The following is a 14,414-nucleotide window of genomic DNA, read 5'->3' as shown; positions in this document are numbered from 1 at the left end:
AATAAACAAATGTGTCCATAATGACAGTGTTTACAGCAAGGAAGCACATTTCTTCTTGTGAAATTAACTGATTGACTGAAGACTTGTTTATCCAGTGGAATGGTATATGGACCTTAAAAGAAGTGTATCTGTATTGCTTGATGGGCAAATATTTCCAATACTTTTCTGGTGAAAAATGCTGGTGAAAAAAAAGGTCTAATATTATATCAATAAAAAATTAGAGGAAAAGTCAGTTGACATTCCGAGAAGAAAATTCAACAAAATATAAAGGGCACCCTTGTAGTGGTGAGAATTTAAGTGATAATCTTATTCTCTACACTTTTCTATATTACTTAAATTGTTTCTAATATTATCTTTATAATTAGGAAAAAGTAAAATAAAGCCATTATTATTTTGAATAATAAAAGGCAAGACTCAAGAAAATAACAAATTCATCACACAATTATGAAATGTTAATAAATAGTTCCAGCTATCATCACAGAACACAGACTGCTCAGTTGTAACCTTAATCCCATCACTCTCTTGCTTATATGGCTTCAAGTAAATAAATAGGTCATTTTGTGACTATTGTCTCACTGCAAAAAAGATAAAGAGTGACTACACCAGGGTGTGGTGAATTAACTAATTGGTTCCTGAAAGCAACTTTGGAAAAGTGATGTAAATTATTTTGAAGATTTTATTTAATTCATAGATTGAAGTCTGTGCTTTTCCAAGAGGGAAAAAAAAAAAAAAAAAAAAATCAGAGCTCCAGAGACTTGCAGCACCAAAGCCAAACTCTGCCCTCAGTTGTGTATGTAATTAGCTGCATCTGCATAACTGAGGGCAGAATTTGGCACACAAAATTTGAAATAATCTGTAATTTTTTTAAATCTGGAAAAAATTTAAATGTTTGATAAAATAAATTATGATGTGACCCAGTTCAAATGGGCTTTGATGTGTTTAAGAAATGGTGTTTTCACTTACATGAGAAAATGCAAAATTCATTTAGCCCAGTCTAGAACAGACAATTCTTGAGAATAAGAGGGAAGAAAATATCACCAGTGAACTTTTCCCAGGGTTACGAAGATTATGTGTATATGATAAGTGAGTGTGGGCTCCCTTACTATTAATGAATGCGTCACACAACGAAAGAAAAGGAGAGGAGAGGAGAAGAGGAGAGGAGAGGAGAGGCTCTGTGTGTGAATAATCTTGAATTCCTGAGAGTATTCATGACTGAGGCTTTCACATGCATCTGGTATACTTTTATTATCTACAAATCCCCCTCTCCTGCACTCCCTACTCGCTATTAGAGTGAGCTCTTCTGCAAATAGATCTTTCCCAAAGTCATCTATCAAGTACAAAATGAGCCCAAGCAAAGCAAACTTTCTTCTCAGCTTTTGTTTCCACTTCAGTTTTCTTTTCACATGTCACCTGAAAGGGACCACCAATGTTTTGCTTCTAATAACTTCTAAAGCCAGTTTCAATTTTTTCATTTTAAAATGGAAATTGAAAAAAAGTTCCATACCTAAATCTTTATCATATTCTAAACCTTTTCTTTCAATGTCACATTTTAAATTCTGACATATCCTTCTTATCCCTGCCATGTCACCAGGCAAGGGATCAGAAAAGAGAAATAACAAAAACCACAACTCCTCTCCCCCATTTCTGCCTAAAAAAAAAAATAAGGTTAGCTGTGCAATGTGCATAATGTTCATTCTTCTGGCTGTGTGTGTGGAGCTATTTATCAACCCACAAAGTATGATCTGTTTCTCCTTTATGGTCCTTTCAACACACAAAAAATATTGGCATTGCTTCTCCTTGCCCCCCAAGAGAGTCATCTGGATTATAACCACACTACCCATGGGATTAAACCACTTGTAAAGAAGTGGAGTCCTTTGCATTTGAATCTTGAAACTTTGAAAACAACCTTAAGCTATCCTCCTAAAAAGATTAAAAGGAGCATTTTTGTGTGCTTTTCAGGCATCTTTACAAATTCTTGTGAAAGGATAAATGTGACTGGTTTGCATTTTATATGTTCATTATTTTTCAAAATAGACTTGCCTATCACCATAGATATGGTTTTAAAATCAGAAGAGAAAAGCCAAAGCCAAGGTCTTTCTAAATGGCCTTTGTTTTCTCTACGCACCAAAGGCAAGATATTTCATAATTAAATATTAATATGGTCTCTACCCACTGCTTCAATAATCAAAACTCATATAATTGGCCAGAGACCTGGTGCAGCCCATCTCCCCCACCCAGTAAATAAATTAACTTTCAGCTTAAATTTTTCAAGAAGCTGATCTATTTTGTCAGAATCTAAATACTTGTTCACACTTTCAATCTAGAAATCCTCCCTCCTAACGTCAGCATGAGTTTTACCATCTTTGAAGGTAATTCCTAGTTTCATAGTATATTAGTTTACTAGAGATGCCACAACAAAATACTAGATTAAGTGGCTTAAACAATAGAAGTTAATTTTCTCATAGTTCTGGAGGCTGAAACTCCAAGAGCAAGATGCCAGCAGGGTTGATTTCTCCCAAGGCCTTCTTAGCATGTACTCAAAACATGGTTGTCCCTCTGTGTCTGAGTCCCTGGTCTCTCCTTCTCTTCTTATAAGTACACTAGTCATATTTGAATTTGGGCCTCACCCTTAGGGCCTCATTTTAACTTAATCACTTCCTTAATGACCTTATCTCCAAATACAGTTACATTCTGAGGTACTGGGGTCTGGGACTTTTAACATATGAATCAGGATTAGGGGTCGGACACAATTCAGCTCATAATTCATAATGTAACTTCCTTATATTAAAGTCACACCTACTCCATCCTATGAATTGTGGCCAGGCAAACATTTGGTTAAGTATATCTTGAGGAATATTACATTTCAAAAATATGAAGGTTTTTATTAACAGCACTTTTGAAATATTACTTTTCATCAATATATACATTTCTTGTTTTGAGCAGGGTATGAAATCAATAAATAGTTGATAAACTAAGAAGTAATGAACTAACCAATGAAATATTAATTTAAGAGACTCTTAGATGTGTGCTGGTTGCCAAAGGAAATACTGTGTGATTAGAGGATTGGAACTTACATTCAGGCCCACCCCAAACCTCCAGAGAGGGGAATGAGGCTAGGATTCAGATTAATCACCAATAGCCAATGATATAATAAATCAGGCCTAAGTAATGGAACCTCCATACAAAACTCTTAAGTAGAAAGCTTCCAGATTGGTGAATGCATCCATGTGCCAGGAGAGTAGTGTTCTCCAAACCCCACAGGGACAGAAGATCTTGCACTCAGGGCCCTTCCAGACTTTGCTCTATATACCTCTTCAACAGACTGCTCATCTGTATCCTTTATAATATCCTTTACAGTAAGCTAATAATAGAAACTAAAGTATCTCCCTAAGTTCTGTGAGCTATTATAGCAAACTAATCAAAAATAAGGAGGTGGAGCATGGGAACCTGCAATTTGTAGCCAAGCCAGATAGAAGTATGAGTAATCTGGAGACCCACTCCTTGTGACTGGCATCTGAGGTGGAAGGACAGTCTTGTGGCACTGAGCCCTTAACCTGTGGGGTTGGTAGTTAGTATCAGAATGAATTAAATTGTAGGATACCCAGCTAGTCTCCACAGACAATTCAAGAAGTTCTCATGGAAGACACACACATTTGGTGTCAGAAGTGTTCTGAGTAGAGAAACAGTCTTCCTTTAAAGATAAAGAACATAAGAACATGACTGATCTGGGTTCCAACCCAAGTGCCCACACATGCCAATTGGTGACCTTGAACAAGTTACTGAGGCTCTCTGAGCCTTGAGTTAATTAATTAATCAAGCAACCAATTAACTAAAATCTGTCTTCTTTGTAGGATCAATGTGAAGATTAAATGAAAAGTTCAAATTAAAAAGGTTATACTTAGCATGTGTTCAATAGATTCGAGGGCTATAGAACCAAGAAAAGGAAGGAAGGGAGGGAGGAAGAAAAGTGGAAAGGAAAAAAGGAAGAGATGGGGAAATAAGAAAATAGAAAGAAGGAAGGTTAAAATATTATATATATATTTATTCTTTAAGTTGATTAATGAAATATCATTCTCCCAATGCATATGGTTTAAAAATTTGTCAAATTCTGCTTCTCTTTCCCATACCTTTCACATCCAGTCAAAAGCTAACTTCTGCCTCCAAAATATGTCCAATACATATAATTTTTTCTATGCTGACTGCTTCAGTTCTGACTTTTATTGCTCTTCAGATGGATACCTAGTCTAATTTTCACCTGTTTTTCTTCCCTCACTCCTTCTCCCATTATTCCTATTCATGCCCCTAAACTTTCCTTCACACTGCTCATCTCTTTATCTTTTTAGTATCTAACCATATCAACTAAAAATTTCTCACAGTTCTTCATTGCATAGAATAGCAACTAACATTTATCTCCACCTTATTTTATCCAATTTTTTTTTCCATTAAAGCTCCCCAAAGCATCCTATGCTCCAGCCATAAAAGACTTGTTATTCACAAACCCACACTGCAGAAGTGGGCAACCACACTGCCCACTTTTCTCACATCACCCCCTGCATCTCCTTCCTTATATTTGTCTACCAAAATTCTACCCACTTTTCTGATATGAGAATGATTGTTCATCCCAACTCTGTGTTCCTCTCCACATGCTGAATTGACTGAGTGTTCAGATACATGTTTAGTCAAATAGTCATTAAGACACTGTGAAAATATTGGTTTTGTTATTGGTAATATTGAATTAAAGAATGCAGCTTAATCTATGACCAGAATTAGTTTTGTTTTTGTCTCTGTTTTTATTTCTCCCTAATCTACAGATCAGGACTACTCCTCCAAAGAAGAGCTGAGGTCTTCAGAGCAGAGACCCTTACCCCGAATCCCTCCCAGGTCCATTAGGTTCTGGGGCCGCAGAGATGTGAGCCTTCAGATATGGCTCTGGAATACAGGCCCCTGGTCTCGGGCCATGAACCAGGGGCATTTACCATATGGAGAAGCCTGGCAAGGGGTGGGGGGAGGGAAGCACACTTCCTCAAAGCAGACAGATCTCAAAGAGGGGCATGTACTTTAGCCAAACAACTGCACTGACCATCTTCTCAATTTCACCTATCAATTAAGTCAGTCTTCTTGAGGGAAGGGAGTGGGTAGGTAAGCAAATGGAAGAAAGGGTCAAGTTTCACTTTTCATTAGTTATGGAAGGATCAAAGTTTCTACTTCTTGAGTGTGTACAGGCAGGAACACTGGAAGAGGGAAAATGTGGTCCCATCTATGGCCTGCCTTTCAATGTTTAACTTAAAAACCTTAAAATGGGCATAAAAACCAAACAGTACTTTTGTAGAAAAGTTGAAGTTTTAGCTAACCATAAAAACTGTATTAAAAATATGAATACTAAGACGAAATAATCAGGTAATAGACGGGAAAAAATGAAAAAAGTTGATTGGCCAGTATGAGAATACGAAAGAAAAAAATATATATGGGAACTTTGTTTTTTAAAATTATTAAGGCACATATGGACAAAAAATTAAATACAAAAGTTTATATATGTTTAAACATATTTGAATTTTCTTTTTTTTCTGTAGTGGGTAACATCATAAGGCAGATTCGTGTTTTATTTAGTTGCATTGTTTGAATTTCCTGAAAGGAAAAGTAAAGACTGCTTGATATAAATAAAAAGATTTTGTACCTTTTCCCAACGTACTATAAATGTGGGACTAAAAAAATCACTTTGGTTTTATTGCTGACAGTACTATAGTGTTGTGGTATAATTGTGGTTGGGAAAGAACTTAAGTAAGTATGTGAAAACAGGTACTTGAGTTTTTCTCACTTAAAAAATTTGAAATACACACACACACAAACACACAAATACACATATCTCCTTACAGGGCTGAAATTTCTCATGCTCATTTTTTAAAGGAAATTTTTTTCTTAGAAAATCTAAAATGATTCCACTCAATCATTTGTGATTTATAAGAATATTTTTAAACTATGCTTTTTACATTAAAAGTAGATTTCATTTGTGTTTTTTGTTGTATTCAGATGAATCCAAACTATGCTTTTGAAAGAGAACTTTGAATTTGACACACATTAAAAGCCTCTTTGATATATTAGAGGACAATACACGTGGAATTATATAAATAGCCAAGTTGAAAAAGCTTCAAGGTTGTGTTTAAATTACCTCAAATATTGAATTTTCCATTAAGACTATAGTAAATCTCAAGGAAAATGAAGTATTCAAAGTTCTTGAAGTAGTGAACATGCAAGAGTCGTCACATTAAATCACTAAAGGACAACACAAGTGAATTGAGATTCACTTACTCATTATTCAAAAACATACTTTGTGTCTATCGTGTGTCAAGCACAGTATATTTTTTTTCACAGGAATGATCAAAAAATGATTAGAATTTCAGCTCTGACTGTGCTTACATTTAAGGGAAGAGAGAAGGATTATGAATAAGAGAAGCAAAATGCAAATTATGGCATTGTTAAGTGCTATGAAGAAAGTATGAAGCAGGAAAGGGAATATTAAATATTTCAGGGGAGAGGGGATAACTACTATGCTAAAAATGTTTATCAGCTTTCAAAGATTAGTCCAGTGATTGGTCATTTTCAGGACTACAGTAGCCTTGATTCCAGAACAAAGGCTTTAGGGATATAAGTCAGACTAGGAGACGGTGAAAGGGAGCCCTGAGCCCAACACTGGTTCACACCTGTCAGATACCCTTCCTTCAGAAGAAGTACTGATTAGACTTATCAGAGATATAAGAACAAAGTAGGGTACCTCTGGGTACCAGCCTCTGAGGAGTCAGCTCTGTTCTACATTTTACAATTGACCAAACAGATCCCAGGGAGTTCAAAACAGATTCACCAAGTTTAGTTAGGGGCAGACTAAGTTCATACTGTAAGTACTATTTAAAGTGTGGTTCTCTAAAGGAAACCCCCCTACACTGTTGGTAGGAATGTAAATTGGTACAGCCACTATGGAAACAGTATGGAGGTTCCTTAAAATACTAAAAATAGAGTTATCATGTGATCCAGCAAATCACACTTCTGGGCATACATCTGGAGAAAACTCTAAATTCAAAAGATACATGCACCCAATGTTCATATGTTCATAGCAGCACTATTTACAATAGCCAAGACATGGAAGCAACCTAAGTGTCCATCAACAGATGAATGGGTAAAAAGATATGGTATATGGATACAATGGAATATTACTCAGCCATAAAAAATGAAATGATGCCATTTGCAGCAACATGGATGGAACTTGAGAGTACCATACTAGTGAAGTAAGTCAGACAAAGACAAATATCATATGGTATCACTTATATGTGGAATATTTTTTAAAAATGATACAAATTAACTTATTTACAAACCAGAAATAGACTCAGAGACATAGAAAACAAACTTATGGTTACCAAAAGGGATAGAGGGGGAGGGATAAATTAGGAGTTGGGATTAGCAGGTACATACTACTATATATAAAATAGATAAACAACAAGGTCCTACTGTATAGCACAGGGAAATATATTCAACATCTTAAAATATAATGGAAAAGAATCTTAAAAAGAATATATATATGTAAATATGTATATATGAATCACTTTGCTATACACCAGAAACTAACACATTGTAAATCAGCTATACTTCAATAAAGATAAAATTTTAAAAAATAGTGTGGTTCTTTGACAGCAGATGGTTCATAAACTGCTTTACTCATTCTCAACAAGAGAAATAAGAATTTAAGAAAAAGCATTTAGAAACTCTTAAGGCAATTTAACAGAGAAGTTTTACGTCAACTTCATCTAATAATTTAAAAATTAGAGTTTTGTCTTTACATTTTATTTTCTAGTAATTCACTTCTTGTGTTTTATAAAAGAATCAATACGAGACAGATTGGAAAGTCAAAAAACAAAGTAGTCCTTCTTTACAGTTAGTTTGAGAAGCATCATACTAAAACACTGATCTGACTCAAAGTCATGCCAAAAGCAACCACATATTAGTGTGGGTGCCTTTTATGTGCCAAGCACAGCATTAGGGGCCACAGATTCAGAAGTAGTCTATGCCCTCATGTAACTTACAATAAAGTGAGACAACAAACAAGCAAACAGGCTCTAGGCATGAAGAGTCCAGTGTTTTCCAGCTTGCATGTTCTGAAACAAGATCTTAGATCATGTGGCCACTCATTGTCACTAGTGTAGATTCAACTTATGCAAACAGTTGAGAACATATCTGTTACCTATGGTGACTATGTGTTTCCTTTGAGTAAGGGCCTACATCTATCTGTCTGTAGAAGCAAGGATCTTGAGAACTAAGATCAGGGCATTTTTTTATTATAAACTGCCTTCAAACAATCTTACTATATTGCGTGTATTCTACAATGTGGTGAAAGGGATATTTTATCTGCAAACCCCAAATCATGATTCCTATTCTTCTACTTTAGACTGCCAAAAAACTTATTTGTGAATTCTCGTCAGCCTTGTGACTTATGATAGTTTTAAACATATTTTAAAATTTTAATCTTAAGTTTATAATCTTTGAATTAAATACTACAATTAATGATTAGAATAAACAAATTCTTTAAGAAGTCTACTTTTTTTTTTTTTAAGTTTGAGAGTCTACAAGTATTCTAGCCTTGAATCTCCTTAGGTTTATAAAGAGGTTTAGCCAGGTATGATGGTATTTATTTTGTTTTACTATTATAAATTTTAGTCAGTGGTTTGTACACACAGCAATGCTGAAAGGTTGAAATAGAAGAGATCGGGAGGAGACATGTGAGACATTTTGAGAGATTTTAAAACGTCCGTCCAGTGGTCTGTGGTGAAGGAGACTAAAATTCATCCAGCAATAAAAATTAAGTGCTAATTGGTACCATTTAGAAAGATAGCAGAGCTGTTGAAAGAAGTCTTTAAGTTGATACTTGATAATTATGGGGGAAGAAAGTAAAACTGTTCAACTGATTAAGGTGGGCAACAGATAGTGAAGGGTGTCCCAGTATTTCTCAGGGAAAAATAGCATGAAATACAGTCAGGAACAATATTTTTGGCTCAAGTGTCTATACCACTGAGAATAAATGGAATTGACATGTTAATGAGCAGATCTCAAAGATGCTACTGAGAGCCTCTAATAATTTGAGGGATGTGTTATTCCTTTTACAAAGAAGAATGTTTAATAAATTTGCAACTTGCATTGAAAATTTAATCTCTGAATTTCAAATGATGAAGCAATGAGAAAAATATCCAACCCACAGGACTTGATTGTTTGTAAAGCTATAAACATGTCACTTCCCAGCTCCGAAACATTCAAAGACCACAAGTTGTTGGCTGAATAAAGTACTAATAGTAAGGCCCTTCTGCAGTTTGGTTCCAGTTTCCTTTCCAGACTTAACTCCCGTGATTTACCTACAAGAGAAGGGATGGGATGGGTAGAGAAATGAATTTATCTGAGAATATACTATAAGCCAAGCACTGCATTATGTTATTCGATTTTATCCTCACAACTCTTACATCAAAGAATTAGTGTGAGGGATGAATAAGGTCATTAATGTCAAGTGCTTCACACAGGTATTTAAATTAATAGAATTAATGTGCCTAGAAGAGTGCTGAGCACATAGTAAGACCTCAATGAATATAAATACTCATTAGCAGTTATGAAGAACACAGGGAAAGAGAACACCAATATCTCTTTTTTAGGGTGAGGGAACTGATGACCATAACTGTTGTTTTCCAAAGTGACAGCAGGGTTAGGCTTTTATATGACTCACAATCCTTTTCTTCCCACTATACCAACCTCTCTCCATGATGATACTCTATTCTTCAACTAAACTTGACTCTGCTCTTCTCCAAAATGCATCACAAGCTTTCTTGACATTCTACCTTTGCTCATGCTTTTAACTTCTCCTGTAATGTACCTGCCTTCAAGCAGAGGATAAGCTGAAACCAACTGTCCATTTCGCACTCTCTAATCCCTGCACTTGCTAGTTGCCTGCACAATTCCCCCCAAGCATCAACATAACAAATTTATTGACTAAAGTCAGCCTGGCTTGTTTAATTTTTTCTGCATTGTGACCCTACTATTCCTGAATTTTTGTTTGTTTGTTTGTTTGTTTGGGGGCAGGTAATTAGGTTTACTTATTTAATTATTTTTTTAAATGGAGGTACTGGGGTTTGAGCCTAGGACCTCATGCATGCTAAGCATGTGCTCTACCACTGAGCTATCCCCTCCCCTCATCGCTGAATTTTTAAAGTCAAAGAACAGACTCATATTTTTAATTTAACATTTATTTCAACAAATAATTATTGAATTCCTACCATGTGCCAGACAGATATATATATCACACTATAACTGTACAGAATGGAAAAAAGAGAATTCCCACAGGGCTTAAAAAATACTAGATGACTAACTGTCCTATAAATACAGCTTTAAGAGTAAGATTCATTCCTAAAAATACACAGAACAAACTTGCTTAGATTTGAGCTACCATTAGCTCAAATGATAACTCAATATTTTTAACACAACTCCCATACTTATCCTAATTTAGGGCAGCCATATCCTTATACATTGTTGGATTGAAATTTTATCTTTAACACTTGGGTCTTATTTTTCCTTATCCTTTAGACTCTCCCACACTCCTCTCCCAGAGTACCATTCCTTGGGAAAGAAATACAAAAACATCTCAATCTTGTAGGCTTGCAAAGTAACATTTCTAAATTTGATAATAAGCTGCTCATACAAGACCCATCAAACTTGCTTATCCCAGACAGCATTGCTTCCTCAGAGACTAAGATTGAGCTGTTTATAAACTCCCGTTGGCATTCTATCCTCACAAATATAAAGTTCCTCAAAGTCAAGTGACATTTGATTAATTGGAAGCTTAAATTGCTGTTTTATTATTGTTCCTCCCTACTTTGCATTATCTTGTGTTTTATAAGACCAAGCCTTTTTGACAGATAAGTCATAGTTTATTTCTGTATCACACTGTGTCATTTGGATTTGCCTCCCTAACCACAGACTATCTTTTTTCGATGTTAAATGCATTTCATTACTTTCTGTGGATCATTAAAGTGCTTTATTTTGAAAGGAAATTGTTTAGCCATTTAATGCGAAGTGTTAAATGCCAAGTGAGCCATTTGGGTTTATTTGGTGGGCTGTTTAAACAGATTCTTTTTAAAAACTGGACATTTATTCTTAACACCATTCAAATAATCAGTTGAAACTTCCTTAGAAAAGTATTTTCCCAGGCTTTACAGTCACCTTGCCAGAGTTCAAAGTTGTGATAAGAGTTTCTCCTCAATGAATAAATTTAAGGCCTGAGCTAGGTTCCTGCAACCAGTCTCCAGTGAGTCAAGTGTGGGAATTTGCAGACAATGCTAGACTGGGACTTGAGGCTGCTATCAATAGGCTGTTTTGGCATCCCTTAAAAATACCTTTCAATTATTCTACAAACTCTCCAAAGACTCCCTGTTGCTGTAAGAATTAAATACAATCTCCCTACAATGCCTGGAGACCTTACACCTTCAGACCCCTGGGAGCATCTCCAAACCCACCTCTCCTTTTCCCACTACTCTCCAGTCACTCATGCCTTCTCTTCTTTGTCTCTGCTCACTTCTATGTCAGCATCATTGAAATTGACCTCCCTTGCCCTGGAATGTTCCTCCTTCAAGTCTTCACGTGGCTACATCCTTTGAATCCCTAAGGCTTCAATCCAATGAGATGTCTTCAGAGAAGCCCTTGCTAATGCTCTGTGGCTAAAGGCTCCATGCTGTTCCTGTCCCCACTCTTTCCCCCAGTCTCTCTCTACCCCATCACCCAATTTTGTAGCACATCACTCTATTTAGTAGCACATACCAATATCTTAAATACTATTTATTTTGTTTTACTTATAATCCGCCTCTCTCCACCAGAATCTAGGCTCCACAAAAACAAGGACCTTTTCTCATCTGCAACTATATTCCCAGCACACAGAATCTTCCATAATAGGTGCTAAGTAAACATTTGGCGAGTCAATAGGTACATATTTAATTATAAAAGAGACTGAGCATTGCATGTGGCAAGAAAGAAGAAAGAAAGCACTTAATGGCAGCTGTGGCCTCCACCCTGCTGTCCTGAGTAATTAAGCAATGGCCTACTTGGCTATCCTCAGCGTTGTGGTTAAGTTAGCTCACCCTCCTTGCAAGACAGTTCGGTGCTACTTGAGCCATGAGGGCTCTCACTTTGCTTCGCCACCCAAGTGGCTTATCAACCTTTTCATCCCAGTCACTTGCAGTACAGCTGATGTGTCTTCACCACCATCAATCTCCATCAGAGAACTATGGAGTGTGTGGGGTTAGGTAACAGTTAGGAATCACTTACTCCAAGGTTTGTTATAATACTTGTTTGTTATTAACTCAGGATACACAGGGGAAGGAGAAAGAAACACCCACAGTTGTTTCTCCTACCATCCATTTCAGAGTGCTTTTTGCCTGTTTGGTTGGAGGAGAGTTGGTCTTAGAGAAGTTCCCCAGTCCTCTCCTTCTGTGAGTAGAAACTCAGACTCCTTCCACTCAGCTTCCTCAACATTTATTGAAACAGAGTATCACCTAACATTCACACGAGAGCAATACAGTTTAAAGAAATGCTTCTTTTCACATACAATCTTAGATGTCATACTTAGTAATATAAGAAAGTAGGTATCAAGAATTCTCAAGCAATCTCTATAAGAAATATTCATTGAGCTGAGGAAATAAGGGGTACCCACAATTCATAGCCCCTTTGCTAGAAATAAATATCTAAACAACTTTATTGAGTTATAATTTATATACCATAAAGTTTACTAATTTTAAGTATGCAATTTAATTATTTTTGGCAAATTTATAGTTTTTCAATAATCACCACAATCCAATTTTAAAACATTTCCATCATCCCAAAAAGTTCCCTCATGCTCATTTGTGGACCATCCCTTCCACTGTACCCAGTACCAGGCAACCAGTAATCCACTTTCTGCTTCAGAGGATTTGCTTTTGGAAGCATTTTATATAAATGGAATCAGACAATATGTGGTCTTTTGTGGCTGGCTTCTTTCACTTAATTTTTTAGAGGTTTATCCACACTGCAGTATGTTATCAGTAGTTCATTACTTTTGGTTGTTGAATTATGTTGTATTGTATTGATATACCATACTTTGTTTATCCATTTATCAATTGATGAGCATTTAGACTGTTTCCAGTATTTGGCTCTTGTGAATAGTTTTAGCAGGTCTCCCATACTTGCAATGGTAGTCAGATGCTATGCTCTTGGAGGCTTTGTCCAGAGGTGGGGGTGGCATTTTCAGTAAGAGTGGCCTAATGGAAAGACAATCATTTGTGTCCTTTTTGATGACAACCATTCTGACTGGTGTAAAGTGATATTTCATTGCAGTTTAGATTTGCATTTCCCTGATGATTAGAGATGATGAGCATCTTTTCATGTGTGTTGGCCATCTGAATGTCCTCTTTGGAAAGATGTCTATTCAGATCTTCTGTGCATTTTTTAATTGGGTTGTTTGTTTTTTCGATGTTGACTTGTATGAGCTTGTTTATATATGTTGCATATTAATCCCTTATCAGCCACATCATTTGCAAATGTTTTCTCTTATTCTTTGGGTTGCCTTTTCATTTTGTCAGTGGTTTCCTTTGCTGTGCAAAAGCTTTTAAATTCAGTTAGGTCCCATTTGTTTATATTTGCTTTTATTTGCTTTAGGAGACAGAGCCAAAAAAATATTGCTATGATTTATGTCAGGCAGTGTTCTGTGTTTTCCTCTAGGAGTTTTAGGTTTCTGGTCTTAACATTTAGGATTTTACAATATGGAAATTTCTCAAAAAACTAAAAATAGAACTACCATATGAACCAGTAATTGCACTTCTGGTTATATATCAAAAAAACAAAAACAAAAGCAAAAACTAATTTGAAAAAATACATGCACCCCAATGTTCATAGTATTATTTATAACTGCCAAGATATGGAAGCAAACTTAAGTGTCTATCAACAGATGAATGGATAAAGAAGATGTGAGAGATATAGATAGATATAGATATAGATATAGATATAGATATAGATATAGATATAGATAGATACATACACACAGTGGAATACTACTCAGCCATAAAAATAAGGAAATTTTGCCATTTGTAACAACATGGGTGGACCTGGAGGGTATTATGCTAAATGACTGTCTCACATTCTTCTCTACAACACATTCAGAACTTCTCATCAGCACCCTCAAATGCTAAGCCAAAGTTTCCCTACTCACATGCACTGTTTTACCAAAACTGTGAGTAAAATAAGAGTACTTTGAATGTGTAATTTGGAGGAAGCTATTTTTCCTCCTTCACTCTTTTCTTACTAGCCCATAAAATAAGAGATTTTGCTCTCTCCGAAGTGTTTCTTTCTTCCTTCTAGATCTCATTTGT

The 14,414-nt window shown here is 35.8% G+C and overlaps 1 long non-coding RNA gene across 1 annotated transcript; it reads right to left on the bottom strand.

The window, feature by feature from the left end:
* Window positions 1–312: 312 nt before the first annotated feature.
* Window positions 313–12,301, bottom strand: LOC116657819. The gene is made up of 4 exons (XR_004312948.1): window positions 12,231–12,301; window positions 8,098–8,102; window positions 1,273–1,282; window positions 313–323 (listed from the first exon to the last, which is right to left on the bottom strand). It is a non-coding gene; the product is annotated as an uncharacterized LOC116657819 (long non-coding RNA).
* Window positions 12,302–14,414: the final 2,113 nt, after the last annotated feature.

Source organism: Camelus ferus, chromosome 2 (genome assembly GCF_009834535.1).
Source record: "Camelus ferus isolate YT-003-E chromosome 2, BCGSAC_Cfer_1.0, whole genome shotgun sequence".
Taxonomy (NCBI): Eukaryota; Metazoa; Chordata; class Mammalia; order Artiodactyla; family Camelidae; genus Camelus; species Camelus ferus.
Note: the sequence above shows the minus strand (reverse complement) of the source record. Positions and strands in the feature narration are given on the sequence as shown.